This window comes from Sorex fumeus, unplaced genomic scaffold (assembly GCF_029834395.1).
Source record: "Sorex fumeus unplaced genomic scaffold, SorFum_2.1 ptg000094l, whole genome shotgun sequence".
In the NCBI taxonomy this organism is placed as follows: Eukaryota; Metazoa; Chordata; class Mammalia; order Eulipotyphla; family Soricidae; genus Sorex; species Sorex fumeus.
Window position 1 is genome coordinate 982,105 of NW_026606151.1, and position 13,675 is coordinate 995,779.

Here is a 13,675-nt window from a genome sequence, read left to right on the forward strand (position 1 = left end):
TTGGTGGGCAAAAGCCACAGCAGGAATTCTCTTCTATTCTTTCCAAGTGATTCCTGGGAGTTTCCTGTTCCTCTTCACTCATTGAGGTTCCCACGTTTTTCTCCAGATCATGCAAGCTCATCTTGATGGCTTGCTGAGTCCTCCATCCTGAATATTTTATTTTAAAGTTCTTCTGCCTTGGGACGCTTATAGTCCCTTTTCTCATGAGTAGGGACAGACCTATTGCTCTCTCTGAGCTTGGGGGGGGGGGGGTGCGGGGGTTTCCAATGCATGCCCATGACTGCTACTTCTGCTGGAAGGAGACATTTTGCAACTTATCAAAATCTGCATACAGGTTCCTCTTAGTACCCCAGAAAACTGGCCTTGGAGCCAGTTACATAAGGAAACAATGCATCCTCAGCCATCCAGCCCGCAAGATTTTAGAGAAAGAGCAATGTCCGTTAATATGGGGTTCTCCCAGGGGTGCCCCATGCAGGCCAAGAAAAGTTTATGCTCCATCAGCCCCATTGTTTCTCCTGCCTTCCTGAGGTCCCAGCTCTCAGGCTTTCATCAGACCCTGGGTCTTTGACTCCGATTTCCTCCCCACACTGGCCGCCGTCAGTCCATCCAGATGAGGCAGAGAGCCACTGTCAGCAGAGACGGCCAGGGGAAGATTCTGTTTCGTCATCAGTGGAGGGTTTTACCCACCCCACCCGGAATCACGCACGTCTCCTACAGAACGTTCGTTTTAAGTCAAATTCAATAGCCCACAGCGGGGAGATGGCCTCTTAAAGGGGAGCCCTGACAGAGGGGTAGGACGCTGAACAGGCAGAACCACCTTGCAGCGTCGCATAGACTCACAGGGTCTCCTCACACACACAGCTGGGCGGGCGAAGCTCTGCCAAGAGAAGCGAGGCGGGCATGTTCCTAATCTCGTGGCTTTGGTCCTTAGAATATCCCACCTGTTCTGTCTAGCACACAGGGCACCTGATCGGAGCGGGGAGGCAAGCAGGGACCATCTATAATACAGGCAAAGATGATCAGGGCAGCTTGCCCCCGGGACATGCGGGCCATGCCAGATTCATTTTCTGTGATGATTCTGGGGCGGTTCAAGGTGCCAGCCTCACTGGCTTTCGGAGTCCCGGCCCACTAAGACCCCCTATTAACAGAGAATTCTAGCAGGAAAATTTAAACCTAGAGCGACCAGTTCCTTAATCCTGACGAAGATGCAAAAGAAACCCTTTTCAGAGGAGTTAGGGGGTGGGGGGAATAAGACGAATGGACCCAGGAGCTTGCAAATATGCGATTTAAAGGCAAATGAAATGTTTTTAAGAGTTTTGTCTTAAAGCGTGCCAATCAAATCACTGAATTAAGAGCTAGCAGGAATACAAAATGGAGTGTCAGCAGCCAGGCTCAAGGGAGGTGAGATCAAAGATCCCACTAACAAGGCCTCATCAAAACCCTGGCTTGTCACTTGGCCCTCCATGCTCCCCGCTACTCAGCGGGGATCCTGGGATCTGTAGCCCGCCCCAAGCAACATCCAGAGGGGCAGAAACAACTTCTGGAGGGCAGCCCAAACTTGCCCGGGGCAGTATTTCTACCAGAGGGGTGTTTCTGCCTGGAAGCCCCCTTCAGACGCCCTCACCCTCTCCTTCCCTCCTCCTCGCTTTGAGAAGACGAGGGTCCCACTCAACACCAGTGGACAGCTTCCTGTTTCCTTTCTATGTGAAAGATTTAACTACAGAGAAACTTAACTTGGCCGAAACCGGAAGTGATAAGATTCTGGAAAGATCTCAGTCACTGCTGGCCCCTACGCATTGTGGATTTTGTTACCGTCTGTGAATAGGCCGCAACTTCAACCCTCTGTTCTAGTGGCAAGGACGGGCCAGCCCAACACCGCCTCCTGCCCTGTGCCCAGGTGAGGGTGGGGGCAGAGGAGGAGAGAGGCTGGGTTTTGAGGAAAACCCCAGACAACAGCCATGCCCTCTACACTCTGAAATCTTCTGGGGGAGCTCGGCTTCCTTGAAACTGACACGAATGAAAACGTTTGCAAAGTTATTCATGATTGAATTTAGGCCAACCTGGTCCCTTCCCCAGTTATCTACCTCCCCTCCCCCCACCTTCTTGTTACTTTTGGGCACTGTGTTGTCCCGGCATCCGCCCCTGCAACCCGGTCAAGCCGCTCCCCCCCCCCCCCCATCTCTAATGCCTCTGACTCCTGTTCTCTTCACCCCGTGTCCAAAGGGCACTCCCGTTCAGGAATGGGACATCACAGGGACCCCTTCTGCAACAAGAATCCGGGTGCAAGATACCTTCCTTCCTCCCTCAGCCTCCTCCTCGGCTCCCTGCAGTGTCTTCATTCACCTACACACATGGACCCACGCCCACACACACAGCCAGGAGACTCTAGAGTAGAGCTACCAGTGTCCCTACATGCCACTTCCTCCTCCTCTGACCCCTGTCCTGGTGGGCCTCTGACTCTCCCCAATACTGGTGGGGCTCTTGACCCTTATTCTGGTGGGGCTCTGATCCTCTGACTGTTACTTGCCCCATAGAAATGCAGCCCACATCTTCTTTTCCCGATCTCCCAAGCTAACAACCATCACAAATTACATCTGCATTTTAATTTACTTTTGGTCTTTGAGCCGCACCCAGCAAAGTTCAGGGGTTCCTCCTGGTTCTGCACATCTCCCAGAAGGGATCGCTTCTGGCAGTGCTCTGGGACCATATGGGATGCCGGGAGGGCTACATGTAAGTGCCTTTCCCGCTGTGCTCTCTCTCTTGACACCTCACATTCCTGCATTATAAAGGTAAGTTCACCTAACTTTGCTACTTTATAAAGTTAGAAAAACTCCTCCCTCCCCTTGTCTCTTTCCAATGTTTTCCCTTGCTAAAATTTACCAAGACCTTTTTTTGAAAATAATTATTATCATAGATGGATTTGGTGGGAGATTGGGAAAGGGGTTTCTGCAAGTAGTTGGATTGGGGTCATCCATGAAAACATGGTTCTAAACTTTCTATTTTAAAGGATTCATACTAATACAACCAGTATAATTTCAGAGTCACCTCTTGTTTGCTTCAAGAAACACTTCACAGCTTTTAAAAGGTCTTTGGCAATTTAAAAGGAATGGTTTGGGGTGGGGGTGGTGGGGTGTGCCAGAGATGGGCACTTGCAGCTTATTAAAAGTCACTTCCTGCCGGCTTCTTATTGAATCTAGCACACTGAAAGGGGATGACTTTCCATCTACTCTTTTCGTCTCCCTGGCCTCTCTTCACAGCTGGAATCGGAACCTAATGGGGACGAGGGACTGGGTGGGAAGGTCTGGTAGCTACTGAGGAGGTTGGACTTTCTGATCATCAGAATGGAACTGAGTGGAGAGAAACGCAGACTGCCCACTTTTTTTGGGGGGTAGGGTTTTTGAGGAAGCTAAGAAGATCCTTTGATTTCAAGGCAGATGCGGAGGAAAGGATGGGTTTAGAGGAGTGGGATCTGAAGGTACACAAACTTTTGAGTGGAGGAGAATAGTAACTGTTAAATTCCACCCCAAGCATCACTTCTCTCCTGCTCACTCAAAAAGCCCTTGACCTTCTCCAGCCCAAAGGGCGATTAAGTCCAACATTAGTAGCCCTATAACCGTCATCACATACCCCAACCTCCCCCCCCACCGCCCCAAGATGTTTGGGACGGAACAGTCTTGTGGGTGAAGATGGCTGAATGAGATGGATTCCCACAGGAAGTCTCTGTCACTTCTGTTCAGCCCAGTCTGAGTCCAGAAAGAACTAGAGTCCAACACCGTCCTTCTCCAAAGAGCAGTGAGGACCGCTCAGTCCGGCAACGGGACAGGATATTTGAAATCAGGGATGTCTCCGGAAACCCTCGAAGTTGGTGCTCGTCCCAAGCAAAGGAAGGGGTCCAGAAGGATCGAGATCCTGAGAAAGCCAGCCCAGGGCCATCTCAAAGAAGACTGAGCCTCGGCGGGAGTCTGGTGCCTCGGCGAGGCAGGAGCGGTGCTTGCGAGGGGCGGTGCTCTGGGAGGGGCGGGGCGCTGCAAGGGGCGGTGCTTGGGGAGGGCGATGCAGCGACGGGGTGATGCTGCGAGGGGCGGGACTGGAGGAGAGCGGGGCCCCGCGGGGGCGGGGCTGCATGTAAAGGGGCGGGGCCTGACGGGGCGGAGCGCCGCCGGGGCGGGCTGTTCCCAACGGGGTGTGACTTGTGGGGGCGGGGCTACCAGGGGGCGGGGCTTACGTAAAGGGGCGAGGCTTGGCGGCCAGGGCGCTACCAGGGGCGGGCTGTGCCCAATGAGAGCTGGGCTTGAGGAGGGCGGGGCTACTCGGGGGCGGGGCTGCACCTCAAGGGGCAGGGCTTGACGGGGCGGGGCGCGGGCGGCTCAGACTGTTGGCCAGGGGCGGGGCGTTGGGGGATGACCCAGCCTTGGAGGCCAGAGCTTAACGGTCGTTTCCAACGGTCGCCTCTGCCCCGCCTCCCCGGGCGTCCCGTGCGCAAAGCCGCCTCGAGCTGAAAGCTAGAACTTGACAAGCAGAGGGGTCCGGGAACCAGTCTCAGGAGGTTGCGAGGGCGAGCCACGCTCTTGGGCTCCTCAGCTGCCCCCCTCTGCCCGGGAGTGACGAGCTCCGCGGCTCTTGCCAGGAGCCTCTCTTCCTAGAGCCTGCCCAGTCCCACAGTAAAGGGAAGAGGAGGCGGCTGGAATAGTTAATGGGCGCTGGAATGATGGGCAGGGGGGTGGCCGGGGCACGGTGGCGGAGTCCACACACTGTGCCCAGGGAGGCAGGGTTTGGGCAATGACGCCCCCAGTGGGGCAGTATTTTGCAACAGAGGTTGGCCAGCTGCATCCCTTTAAAACTTGCCCTTCCAAGTCTTTGTCTAGCTCAGCTGTCTACCATTCCGGGAAAGTGGGCTGGTTGGGTGGTCTTCAGGAGCAAAGCACGTTTTCAGCCTGCGCTGAAGGCTGTAGGAGAGGCAGAAGGGGGCTCTGCGGCCTAGGGAATGGCTTGCCGTGTCCACTCCCTCCCTGCGGATGGGCAGTGGCGGTGGGAACGTGGAAAAGCCATGAACTTCGACCACAACCTGGGCAGGGATGTTAGTAGGAAAGCAAGGGTCTTTCCCAACACTTTTCCGTATTTGCGAATTGAATTGCTTTCCGGCAGTGTGCTGTAGCATTTTCCACCGCCAAAGTTAACATAAAAGTATTTCACGAAGGGCCTCATGAGATAAAGCCTTTTCAAGAGAGTCCTGGAGTCTGGCGATAAAAATCTGTACAAAGCTCATTAGCTTCTTGAAAGATTTTAGTGAACGGCGGCATAGTACGTTTCACAGAGGTCTCAAGATAACGCCACGCCTTCAGACAGGTCTTACTGATGGCTTCCAAAATGTTCGCCTCCAAGCGGACTTGTTCTTCCGCTGAGGCCCACTTGCCAGTGCCTAAAATCCGGTTCACAGTGGTATCAACATGTTTTGCTGTCTTAATCCTAGCAAATTTCTCAGCCTCTTCTCTCCACCATGATTTAAATTGTGCATATTGAGAATTTTCAAACACTGCTTTCGCAAGAGTCTGCCAATCAAGCGGGAGTAGAGTATTAGCTTCCGCAAAATTTTCGAGAAGGGCCAGCACATAGTTAGAGGTAACACCATAGGTGGTTACAGCTTGCTTAAGCGAGGAAAGAAACTTAAAATAGGCTCATATTCACCCGCCTGCCATTTTCTTTGCACATCAGTGTTACGAACGACTGGAAAAGCCACAAACTGAGCAGGCTGTTGGCTCAATTTTGCCCAGTATAAAGGAGCTTCAGATTCTTGCATCGGAGAATGAACTCAGAAGGGAGGAGGGCGGGGGAGATCCTTGAGTCACCCAGTATCAACGGCTCTTGAGTTTTTTGCTATGTATTTGAAGATAACCTCTGTCTGGGAACCTCTGTGGACTGGAAATGGAGGGGGCAGTGCTGGGGGCCCGTAATGGTCCTTGCTAAGATCATCAGATGATTTTCAGAGCGAGCTCTCCACCGGGCTACATGAAAATCTTGAAACCTGACCCTGAGCGCCAAAGGTTTGGGAACTTGAACCCAGCCTAGATCTGACTGTTCAACATGCTTTTTTGTTTTTCCATCCCACTCTTCTCTCCTTGGCCTCGAACCCAGAGGCAATCAGATCCTGTTTGGGGACAGCTTCCTGGGAAGAAGAAATGGCTCTGGGCTTGGTGTGGGAAGCATAGTCTGATGGGTCTTCCTCCTCTGAGGCCCGTGAGGATGGAGGGCCAGGCTGCAGCTCAGGCTGGGAATTAGCTGGGGAAGGATGAGGGGGTCTAGGCAGGTCTGTCAGTTTTGTTTTCATGGGACTTCCCATCTAGAGGCCCAGGCTGCTTTGTGGGTAGGGAGCACCTCACCTTGGGAGCATCTCACCTTTCCTAGGTTTTTCTTCCAGCATGTGGTTGGCGCTGGACCACGCACATAGTTGCTGATCTCAAAGACCCAAACCATAGGCCCATGTGGGACCGATGCGCTGGGGAAGGGCTGGGAGGCTGAGGGAAACCCTGCGGCCCAGATTATATGAGGTTTTGTCCCTGGACAGTGCTCTCAGCGGGCCCTCCTGGCCTCCCACTTTGAGATATGTTGGCTGTAACTTCTAAGAACAAAACCTTCCCCCAGAACCACAAAGGTTTCCTGGGCAGACAACCGGGTGACCTCTGAGTTGTGTGTATAAATGCCTTGGGGGGTAGTATTACCACTCTGCCCCTCCAGGATGTGTGGAGAAGGCCTCTTTTTGTCTGATGAACCTGGCAGAGCGGAGGAAAGGGGTGACGGACGAAGCTGTGGGTTGGCCTGCTCTGCCCTCAGAGATTCAAGGTGAAAAGGAACAGCCTGTGCAGTCAGATGTCAGGGTGTCCAACTTGAGGCCTCACTTCAGAGTTCACCTCCCTGTGCTTTCTGCGGGGCTGACTGGCCTTGGGTGTTGGTAGAAGCTTTGGGTACCTCAAGGCCCAAGAACCTGAGTCCTGACAAGACCTACCTTGGCAGTGGGAGGGACATTGAGGCTGTGGAGGGGACGTCTCAGGAGGCCGCAGGGCAGGGCGCTGGCCTTATCCTACGCCACACGCGAAGCTGCAGTCAAGGCTTCTGGCTTGTCTGCCCAGGCCGACACATGCCTGTCCCTGAGTTCCTCATAGACAGCAAAGTCAGAGAGTCCCCTCCTTTCCCAAAGATGGTCGTTGCCCATGCAGCCCCAGCCCGGGCCCACCAGCTAGCCCTACCACTAGGACAGTGACTCCCCCCATTTGCCCATGGAGGGGTTCCTGAAAGATGAGGTTGTTCTCTCAAGAGCATGCAAAGGCCTCCAGACAGACTGCTCCAAAGCACCCAGGAGCCAGCCAGAGAACTCACTCCCCAGGGGCAGCCCATGACAGGACACGGGCAGGAGGCCGGGGCCAGGCCCTCCCATTAGGGAGCACGTGATGACTGTCCAGTGTTGGCCAAGGCCCAGAGGCAGTCACCTCTGTGGCCCCACCCTAGTTTCTTCTGGACTTGAGTCTGAGGCCGAGCACCCCAGACCTCGGATGGTCCCTTGCAGTTCAGAATCTTTTCTCCAGGCTCCTTGGCGGGGAGCAGAATAGAGAGCTGATGATGGATCTTTGGCCGTGTGTGTAGGGGCGGGTCAAACAAAGCCTGAGCTACACTTCTTAGGGAGGTTCCCATGGGGTCCTCCCTGCTCAGGACCCCCCTTCCTGGTCACAAGTGCACCTACCCTGGACCCCCGCGGCGTTTTTAGACACAAGCAAAAGTTAACTGCTCAAGCTGCCGCCTCCAGGGACATTTCTGATATTGATGGAGGGACCCACAGGGGACCTCTAGCCACACTTCCAAGCCAGCTCAAAAGTGGTGCTGGGGTCCAGGCCACAGAGAAGCTTCTAGGGGCCCCTCCTCCCCAGGCCTGTGGGCAAGGAAGGAGATGGGACTCCTGCAAAGAGGAGGATTGTCAGCCAAGACTCCAGAACCTTGGATTCCAGAACAGAGGGTTCTGGAGCAGCAGTGGGGTGGGGGTGGAGAGGGGGCTGGGGAGGCCAGTACTGGGGAGAAAGATTAGCTCCAGGGAGCAAAGGCGACTTTCCAGCCTGAGGGAGCAGGCCTTGCCCCCCAGCCCCTGGGTACGACTGGGTAGCAGGGAGGGCCCTAGAGACTCCCCGCAAGGGGGCGTCCAAGAGCCCATGGGGGCACCAGGAGGCTGAGCTGGGGGGTGGGGGGGGGTGAAGTCGGAAAAGAGCTCTCCTTGCTCTCAGGCTGTTGGGGCAGAGGCACCTGAGGTGGCTGCCTGGCTTCCCCCTAGACGGTCATTGTCCTGGAGAGCAGGACTTTGCCTTTTGAGTCCTTTCTACTGTCTTACTATTACACATCCCTTTCTACTACCACCAAAATGTTTTTAGCTGCCCCGGGGAATTTGGCAGACCAGGCCCCCCAGTCAGCTGGCACAGACAGAGGTACTGGAGGTGCCCGAGACAACGCCAGCCCTTGGGAGAAAAAAATCCTGATGGGCAGAAGTGGGGGTACTGGGGACAAGGGGCGCCAGGCGGTGTGGTCCTGGGGTGCTGGTTCTGGTCATGCTTCTGGCTTACTTCCTGATACCAATGTTTCAAGGGTGTCTGTTGGGGAAGCCGGTCTTGGCGCCTGGACCAGCTTATCCACACACAACCAACTGTGAGCTTTGGTCTTGCCCAAGGCCTGATGTTTGATTTTTCAGGAGGGAGAGAGAAAGTGTCACGATCCTTTCTCCACACAAATTAGAATTCCAATAGGAACGGGTAACTTGGCTAGGGTTGGGGAAGAGGACAGCCACTGTGTTTGTGTGTGGGGGGGGGGTGGGGGTGGGGGGGTAGTGTGGGTTTGTGGGGTGGACAGGGGGAGCTGGGTGATGCAGGCTTGGAGGGGCATCGGGCTTCCAGAGGGGCAAACCTCAGATCTGGTTTGGAGTAAATAGGGAAATTGGTTAAAATAAATTGATTCGCCAAGGACTCTGCTCAACGCTCTTTAACTTGAACATCTGCTCCCGATAAATAATTCACATAGTAGATATTAATTAGGCTTGGGAGGAGGGGAGGGCGCCTCACCAAGTATGCCAAGATGCCTGTTGGCCAAGAAATGCTCAAACCCAAGCCCAGAAACAAAGGAAAGCATGCTGTGCCGTGCTGACCACTGCCCTCTGTCCCCCAGACACAGGCAGGGCACGTCCCTGCAGCCCTGTCCCCGGCAGGCAGGTGGGACAGCAGCGTCACTGGAGACAGCTGCTCCCACACTGCTGGTCCCTGCCCACAGCAAAGGCAAGGGGCATTCTCTGAGCAACAGAGATCTGCCTACCGCGTCACACATGTGCACACCTGGGGGTGGAGGTGGGGGGACGGGAAACAGTGTTCTCTACACAGCTGCCAGTTCTCGCCAGACCTCGGGCACACACCTCCCTGCTAAGGGGGGTGCCAGTCTCTGGTGTGGTGGGAAGGTCTGAGAACAATCCAGAGGAAAGGTGCCCGCAGAGGCGTGTCCCGTGATGTGTGTGCTGCCCCTGGCCACTCTCCTCTCTGTTGCCTTGGGCTCTCCGCTCCATCATTGCTCTCCATGCTGGAAGGGGCCTGGGGGTTCTGGTACCAGACAGAGCAGTTGACTTCTGGAGGTCAGGCAGCTTGTTCCTGCGGGAACCCGGCCCCCGGCCCCCGGTCTCCCTACCCCCTGTATTAAGACTGGACCGACTGACTGGATTAGGTGCACTCTGTCTGATCAAAAGACTCTGCGCCTCTCTGCAGCTGGCTGAGAGTTGAGGGGAAGATGCACAGGAAAAGTTCTTCTTACCTCTGCTGTCTGTCCATCAAAGAGAGGGAGAATTGAAGGACTGGAGCAGGGCTGCTTGCAGGCAAGGCGAGAGGGTGGTCTTCAAGTTGCTGTTGGTGAACCAAGTCAGCAAATGCCTTGTTCAGTCTCTGCATTGGCACAGGAGCCCTTTCACGTTACTGGGTCTGCCCGCAGCCTCGGGCAGGAACCCAGACCCCCGTGCCCGGACCACCAGATAACAGAAGGGAAGAACACGGGTGTGGGGCCAGGGTCTGGCCCCAGAGAAAAGATCCAGAAGTCACCCACACTTCTCTTTCTTCTTGAGCTACCTAGGCATTGGACCCCTAAAAATGTGTCTCTCCTAGGTGGGGGGGAGCCTCTTCTGTGAACGGCTGCTCTGGCCGCCAAGGGAGAGACTGTGGGGGGGGGGTGGTTAGGGAGGAGAGTATCCCTTACTTTCCAAGCCGAGGTCCAGAAAGGGGGCTGGTGCCCCAATGTTTCGCCACAAGGAATTCCTTCTTCCCAACACAGTTTTGGGCACCCAGCCCTGGGAGAATCCCCGTGGGCTTCCCAGTCAGGCTGCCAATGTTTGTGGGGTGAGCATGGGGGGAGCGGGGCATTGCTATTGCCGAATGCAAGGTGGTTGGTTTATTTCTGGGAAAACGTTTCCATTCTCATATCACGGCACTCAGGTAAAGAACCGAGGGGAACTGGATCTCTGAGAGGGGGCATCTCACCAGGGGAAGCTAGTGGGACCCGCCCCTTGGCTTTTTTTGTTGTTGTAAGGGCCAGGAAGGCCTCAAATGGAGGGTTGGTTGGTGCTGTGACGTTCCCCCTGAATGGGACTCAAACTTCAGTGGAGGGATGTGTGAGAATGTCGGAGGTAAGGGCGGGGGTAGGGGACCAAATATCTTTGGGAACATATGGGACCCCTCTAGGGAGGTGTGCGGGGGGAAGGAACCTGAGTGAAGTTCAGTGACTCTTCTGGGCAGCGAGGGGTGGAATGTGGTTGGAAGGTCCAGGGGTGGCTTGACCGGGGGTCCTGTTCCCCAGGATACCCAACATTCAGTAGAGAGACCTTAGACGCCTCAGGAGTAGCTAGACTGAGCAGCTCTGGTCACACCACTCTTGGGAGTGATATAAGTAGATGAAGGATGGGCCAGCAGGCCGAGTCCAGGGGCTTTGTTCCAGCCCCAGGATGAATGTTTCGAAGTCTCACTTAAGCGCCCAGATTCCAAGAGGAGAAGTCGATTGAATGGAAAACTAGAAACGCTCCCTTGGCTACCCAGGCAGGTAGCTCTGGTGGGCAAGGAGGTGGCAGGACCCTGTGTCTGAGAGCCAGAAAAAGCCTAAATCTAGACGGCTCACCGACCGGTCACAGCTGGACCCTTGGGCACTGCCTCCCACCCATTACCCCTCACCGATGCTCCCTTTCTGTCCCTGACTCGTTTTGAGCATCCAAGGGAAAGTTTCCACATACAAAAGTGGACTATGAGGGAGGCTTGGGGCAGGGTGGGGGGAATCAAAAGGCCTCTCTTCCTGCCCTTGCACCCCCAGCGCCCCCTAAACCCCCATGACCTGATCTGACAAGGGCAATGGGCAGGACCGTTCCCGTTATTTTCTGTAGCTGGAAATGCAGGCAAAACAGGAACGGGAGCCTCACACAGCACACTCGATGCTCCGAGGTGTCCCAAACCCTCATCCACTCCCCCACCCTCTCTCTCCGCAGAGCTCCAAGAGTGTCCTTTGCTCCAGCTGGCCAAGCTTCAGTTCCCCTGGAAAGGGTCAAAGCTTGCCCAGGGTTCAAATCTCACTGCCCTTTCCTTGGGAACAGCGCCCCAGTCCCCTGCAGCCCCACCCGGCAGGTGTGGCTTGAGCCACACCCCGTAGCCGTGGGTTGTTTGGAGACGTCTATTTGTGTGATGATTTGATTAATGTCTCTCTCCCCTCCGAGATGGTGGGTGCACCGTTCCTCATTCTTCCTTGCTCAGTCCCAGCACATGCTAAGTTCTCAATAAATATTTGTAGAATGCATGAATGGAGGAGTCTCTGAGTTCTCCTTTTCCTCACACTCACCAACACAACTGCTCTAAGTTCCGCAGCTCCCTTGCTGGGCTGTGGCTCCGGGAGGGCGCACAGCCAGGAGAGCAGGTGCTAGGGGCCGGAGGCTGGGGAGCAGGGCCACCGCCCGCGACTTCTGGGACAGCCAAAGCGAGAGTGGTTGGAGGAAGATGTGAAAAGAGGGAAGACGACATCTAACAGTTGGGGGGGGAGGGGGAGATGGGGGCAGGGCCATTGTTACACATGGTCAGGGAGACAATTTCACCAACCTGTCCTCCGTAGGGCCAGACCCACAATGGTGGCGTGAGGGGCTGCTGGGAAACGTGTTTTGACCATGCATTTAGCAGTACCAGGTTTAGCCTTTTAAAGCAGTTTTATTCTGGGGACTGTCAGCGCAGACTAGTTGTATGTGAAAGTCTTTGCGTAGAGACAGTCTCGGCTGCAGGGGGACAGGGCAGGGAGTGGGAGTGATACAATCCCAGAGACACCAAGAGCAGCCCCCCTCTAGAACGTGGCCATCTGTGACCCGTCCATGAGAGGAAGTCCAGGTCCTCTCCACCAGAGTGTGATGGGGCAGAGGCGGGCCCTGAGCTGCTGTGGTCCTGGCTGGCCGTGTACTCAGGCGCTGGTTACGTTTTCAAGATAAACTGAGGATTTCAAATGTAAAACTGCGGATCCATTTATGCTGGGAACAACTGGGGGGGGCTTTACAGTCTGCATTTATTTAAAGCTTCTTGCCTCTGGAGAACCAAATTCTGAGTATATTAAAGAGGGGTTCAAGTCTTTCTGGACCAGATTCTCTCTGTAGTAAGGTTTGATAAGTTTCTATATAAATTTCTTTTTAAGGGGACACATTTGGTGATGCCTGGGGACCACTCCTGGCTCTGCTGCGCTCAGGAATTACTTCTGGTGGGCTGGGGAGGTGGGGCGGGGGAACCACAGGGGATACTGGGATCAAACCTGGGTGAGCCGCGTACAAGGCAAACCCACTCAATTATTGCCCCAGCCCATAATGAGCTTGTATTTCTTCTGTGATAAAAGGAAAAGGTTATAGGGTGTGGAATGAAGAAGGAATTGTAGCCCTGGGAGCTAGGATATAAGGGAAAGCTGCCGGGAGAAGGAGGGCAATTGCCTCAGGTAGAGCAGACAGGACGCCGAATGGACATGCTGTCTAGACTGGGTGCTTAGCGAGAGGCACGCCGGCATGTGGGGCTCATGCGCCCCCGGGGTGGGGGGCTCCCTGGCACACCGGCAGACTGACGGCAGGGCCAGGAGGTCGGGAGTAAGTTGACAGGATGCGGGGAAGAGGGAAAATACACTCGACTCGGGGGAGGGTGTGCTGAGGCAGCCCCGGGCCCAAGCGGAAGGACCAGCTTGAAAGAGGGGAAGGCACATCTCTTGGTTGGGGTGGAACACAAGAACTAGACATGGGCTAGGAGTGCCGTGGAGACACCCGCGCGCTTTGCTAGTGGATCTTTGTTAGTGGATATGATACAGAAAGGGAGTGGGCTGGGAATGGGCCCCAGTGGCAGAAGGCCTGTCTTCCAAAGGAGGGAAAGGCTGGCGAAGAGACGACTGAGTGCAGAAAGGAAGGAGGCCAGCCGGCCAGCCTCTACGGGGGGGAGATGGGGGGTGCAAACTGAGAGTCTCGCACTTTGCTGGCACAAGTGCAAGTCTAGCCAAGAAACAAAACAGCCAAGGCCGCCATGTGTTCCAGAGCTGTGCCTGGCAAACGCAGACCCAGTTCAGCATGGAGGCTGAGGGGGATGGGAGGGTTTTTAGAGGAGCATCAGTGCAGGGGACAGTGGCGAAC

At 55.1% G+C, this 13,675-nt stretch overlaps 1 protein-coding gene across 1 annotated transcript in view; it reads left to right on the forward strand.

The window, feature by feature from the left end:
- The window catches only part of ITPR3 (inositol 1,4,5-trisphosphate receptor type 3), a 278,545-nt gene that overhangs the window by 219,119 nt on the left and 45,751 nt on the right, over positions 1 to 13,675 (forward strand). The window lies entirely within an intron of this gene.